Source organism: Wyeomyia smithii, chromosome 3 (genome assembly GCF_029784165.1).
Source record: "Wyeomyia smithii strain HCP4-BCI-WySm-NY-G18 chromosome 3, ASM2978416v1, whole genome shotgun sequence".
NCBI classification, from domain to species: Eukaryota; Metazoa; Arthropoda; class Insecta; order Diptera; family Culicidae; genus Wyeomyia; species Wyeomyia smithii.
The window spans coordinates 164,364,151-164,369,495 of NC_073696.1; positions in this window are offsets into that span (position 1 = coordinate 164,364,151).

The window sequence follows — 5,345 nt, forward strand, 5'->3', positions numbered from 1 at the left end:
TTTGAATTAGCAGGAGAAGGTCTGAGCAGTCAATATTGTTCGTTAGGACGTCGAAAACAAACAATCGTTGAAGTTTTATTCGTCTTGTTGACAGCAACTCCAGGTCAATCAAACGACATCGTTGCGAGTAGTCGGGCAGAAGTACAGGGTCATTCCACGGTAGGTGACGAAGAGCAAAACGTAAAAAACATTTTTGAACTCGCTCAATGCGAATAACTTGAGAGGTATGGTATGGGGCCCATATGGGAGCAGCGTACTCCAGAACACTGCGTACTAAAGCACAGTATAGTGCCTTAGTGACGCCCAAGTCACGGATAGACTGCACACGGTCCAGTGGAGTTGTGTCGATGTTGTACTGATGACTAATCAAATTATGACAGCGACTGAAAGTGATCACCTTGCATTTGTTGATGTTCACACACATCCCGATCTCTTTGCACCAACGTGAAAGTATATCGATGTCTTTTTGCAAGCAAATACAATCCAACATGGACTTAATTATTCGGAAAATTTTCAGGTCATCGGCGAAAAGCAGCTTTGCAGAAGAAATTCGTTGACACAAGTCGTTAATGAAAAGCACGAAAATCAGCGGTCCCAGTACACTACCCTGTGGAACTCCAGACGGGATGTCGAACTTTCTAGAGCGTGTGGAGTTCACCTGGACGAATGCGCTTCTACCGGTCAAGTACGACATTAACCAGTCGGATATCCAATCGGGGAAGCCCATATGCCTAAGCTTCTCAATTGCGAAGGTGTGCGGAACGGTATCGAATGCTTTTGAGAAGTCGATGTATACCGAGTCCACTTGATTTCGACATTCAATTTCCCGAAATAATACGCTGGTGTAACATAGCAAGTTAGTTGTTGTAGAGCGACGCGGGACGAAACCGTGCTGATCGTTCGATATTATCGATTTAACTGCGGATAGCATGACCTCATGCATCAGAGATTCCAGAAGCTTCCCTAGACAGCAGAGAATAGATATTCCGCGGTAGTTTTCAACTTTTCGTGTGCTCCCTGATTTGTGAACGGGTATCATTTTGGCCGTCTTCCATAAAGTCGGGAAAGTTTGTTCATCCAGCGATCGATTAAACAACAATGTTACCGGACCAACTAGCGACTCGGCGCACTTTTTCAATACTATAGGAGCTAATCCATCAGTTCCAGCCCCTTTCTTTTCATCAAGCTTAGTAAGCGCTATGAATACATCCTCACGAGAGAAATTGAAAAACGGTAGACGAATGTCGTGGGAAAGTACGTGCTGAAAACAATTAGGATGGAGCTGGGGCGGCACAGTGTTAAACACGCTTTCGAAGAAGCACGAAAAAAGATTTGCGGCTTCTTCGTGTGTGTTGGCAGTGGCTTCTCCGTAAAACACACTGTCCGGGACTAGATTACTAGCTTTTTGATATATATATATATATATATATATATATATATATATATATATATATATATATATATATATATATATATATATATATATATATATATATATATATATATATATATATATATATATATATATATATATATATATATATATATATATATATATATATATATATATATATATATATATATATATATATATATATATATATATATATATATAAGTGTTGCAATGTTACCATTTGTGGCAGAACACACAATATTAAATCTGAATAGATATTAGTACATAAATAAATCATTAAAAACATTCCCCCCCTATTAAAAAAAATAGGATTGAGTTACGAGTTAATACGTGAGTAAAAATGAATTATATAATTAGCAATCTAACCTAACAGACTGTGTCTGAGCAGGGATTTACGTAAAGTGAAGGAAAGCAGAATTTTGCCTGTATTATTAGAGGAAAGGCCGATTTATGTAAGTCGCATTAGATGTATTTTTTAAAACATCAACTAAAAATAAATATTTCACAGCTAAAAGATGCATTCGCTGTAACCTAAAAAACTGCGTGCTGCTAAAAAGAACTCGGTTCCTCATACAACTCCGCTATTTCGGAACAATCTTTTAGATAAATCGACCGATCATGGATAGCACAGCTGCCGATAACGAAATAACAAATACACCCAGTGCGGACTTATCGAGCTGCGTGAATTGCGACTGCCCGGATAGCGATGATAACTTTGTCCAGTGCTACACATGTGATGCATGGTGGCATCTATCTTGTGCTGGAGTTACGCCTTCTTTAGCCGATCGACAATGGCTCTGTCGTTTGTGTGTGCACGTATCATCTATACGCACAGTGTCATCCGTGGCAAGATCGACCCGCCTTGCTTTGCAGGTTCAGAAGCTGAACGAGCAGCGTGAAGTGGAGCGAAAATATATCGAAGAAAAATACAAGCTTATAGAGGCCGAACTGGATGCGCCTGAGAAGAACGACAGTGCCCGGACACGAGCAAGCAAACGGGCCAACAATGATAAGGTGAGGAAGTGGATCGACGAGAACGCAGGTCAAGCTGAAGGCGCAGTAGGCCACACTGAGGATAACGAAGTCGCCTCCTCGACGCTGCCCCCCGCACCATTCGACCCTATAGAAGTTGCTGCTGCCGATATGATTGCGCCCGCATCCAGTCCATTGAGACATCCATCGATACTGTTTCAGCTTAGGCAGTCGATTGGGGCAAAGAAACACCCAACTAACTTGCAATCATCTTTACAGTTTAATAAAGAATTAGCTGCTGTACACACCGATAATGCAGCAGTTTTGTTCGCCATCAGCATTTCAGCAACAACTGATGAAGCCAAGTAATTCGTCCATGCTGGCAACAACCGCTAACCGATCGAGGGAAAGTATTGCTTTGGAGAAGAGCAAAGGAGCAGTACCAAAAGTGCTGCAAAATGAATCGAATCTTACTCAAAGAGATAATCGTTCGACAGCAAAAGGTATAGTCATTCTTGAACCCCGCAGCAAGGTAAGCCAACGGTAAATAAGAAATCCGCCCCATCGGCTGATGATGGAAATTTCCAAAGTTTAATTAATCAGTTTGGTAATATGTTTCAAACCAAACCAAAACCAACACCACCACGATACTCTACCAGACCCAATTGTTCAGTTTCAATCAAGTACTGATTCACTACACGAAGATGTAACAACCCCCATCGAATTTTCGAAAATTACCGAATATATTCCCACCCCCTCGCAGCTAGCCGCTCGTCAGGTTAAGCCACGGGATTTGCCCCAGTTTTCGTGCAACCCTGCCGATTGGCCTGTGTTCATTAGCAGCTTTACAAATTCGACGTTTGCTTGTGGATACACTAGTGCTGAAAATTTATGTCGTCTCCAACGCAGCCTCACAGGTGCTGCCTATGAATCGGTACGCCTTCTTCTTCCGAAGTCAGTTTCGCACGTATTAGATACCTTGTATTTGCTCTATAGAAGACCAGAGCTGCTTAAACAGGCGCTACTGGAGAAAGTTCGTTTCGTGCCCGTGCCGAAAGCCGATAGACTAGAAACGCTAATCGATTTCGGGATGGCAGTGCAAAGCCTCTGTGATCATCTTGAACCTGCAGGGCAACTCGCGCATTTGTCTTATCCATCTCTCATGATGGAGTGGTCGGAAAACTTCCCGCTCATATAAAGATGGAGTGGGGTAATCTTTTGCGAAATGACTCGGAAGTTAATTTGAAAACTTTCGGTGACTTCATGCCAAATATCGTGATATCTGCGAGTAAAGTGACAATGTGAGAAATATCAAGAGTGAGTCCGGAAAAAAATTGAAACCGAAATATCGCGGAACTTTCAACGCATACTCAGACGCAACAGATGAGGTGCGTGACAAAAAAATATTGTGCTACGTATGAAAGAAAACTGGACATCGTGTGCACGATTGCAAAACTTTCAAAGCGTTATCTGCCGATGAACGTTGGAAATGCATTAATGCCAAGGGACTGTGTCGGAACTGTTTGTGCGACCATGGCAGGAGGAGCTGCAGGCGTTCGAGTTACTGTGGGACGAATGGATGTCAATACCGTCATCATCCTTTGCTTCACACTATGAGATCCAATAATGCACTGAGCCGCCCGTCGTACATATCTTCTGGTGAAAACTACACACATCGACAGGTAGAGCAATCGCTGTTTTTCCGTATCATACCAGTGACTCTCTTCGGACCACGTGTAGTGATTAATACGTTCGCATTTCTTGATGACGGCTGTTGAAAGGATCAGACCAATTGATCGTCTAAAATTAGCGGTTTCACCAGATATAAAGGAAATGTTCCATCAGATCGTAATTCGTAACTCGCAGAGGTTCCTGTGGCGGAAAGATCCATCTTGTCCCCAGAAATTTATTTGATGGATGAGGCGACCTTCGGATCAACATGCTCTCCGGCGTCCGCACAATTTGTCAAAAACAAAAATGCGAAGGAGTTTCAAGAACAGTATCCCCGAGCAGTGGAGAGAATAATAAAAAACCACTACGTAGACGATTCGCTGGAAAGTTACGAAAGCATAGAAGAAGCGATCAGAGTCTCTGAGGAGATGCGGTTAATACATTCCAATGCTGGCTTTGAATTAAGAAATTGGCTATCCAACAGCACAGAAGTACTGCACCGTACCGGTGAAATAAAACCGTCGTCCAGTCAGGAAGTTAAGTCGACCAGAAAAGAATTTCAGCGCGTACTGGGGATGATGTGGTGGACCAATGAGGACATTTTATGTTTGTCCACAGTAGTACAAGAAGCTATCCAGAAATTAATCGACGAGGGAGAGCGGCCAACCAAGAGACAACTGTTGAAATGTCCAATGGGTTTTTTTGATCCACTGGGCCTGTGGAGCGCGCTGCTTGTGCATGGGAAAATTTTGCTGCAAGATGTTTGGCGAAAAGGAACGCAGTGGGACGAGAAAGTCGATGATGCTGATTTTGAACGTTTGACTCGATGGGCGAACCTATTCGAAGATATCGGGGAGATACGCATTCCTCGATGCTGTTTTCAGAACGCAACCGTTAGCCACTATCAAAACCTCCAGCTGCATATATTTGCAGACGCAAGCGAAGTAGCTTTTGCCGCTGCAGCCTATTTTCGGATCACGAACCCAGACGGTATAGTGGAGTGCACACTGGTTGCCGCGAAGACGAAAGTGGCACCACTAAAACCTTTGTCAATTCCTCGACTGGAGTTACGGGCCGCCGTGCTAGGAGTAATGTTAATGCAATTTGTTGAACAGAGCCACAGCGTCAAGATTCAACAGCGTTTTCTCTGGAGTGACTCAACCACCGTTTTGTCCTGGCTGCGCGCCGATCATCGAAAGTACAAACAATACGTGGCATGTAGAGTAGGAGAAATTACTGGCAACACGGTTACGGTCTAGGTTTTTTTTACCTCTCCGTTAAATGTTTG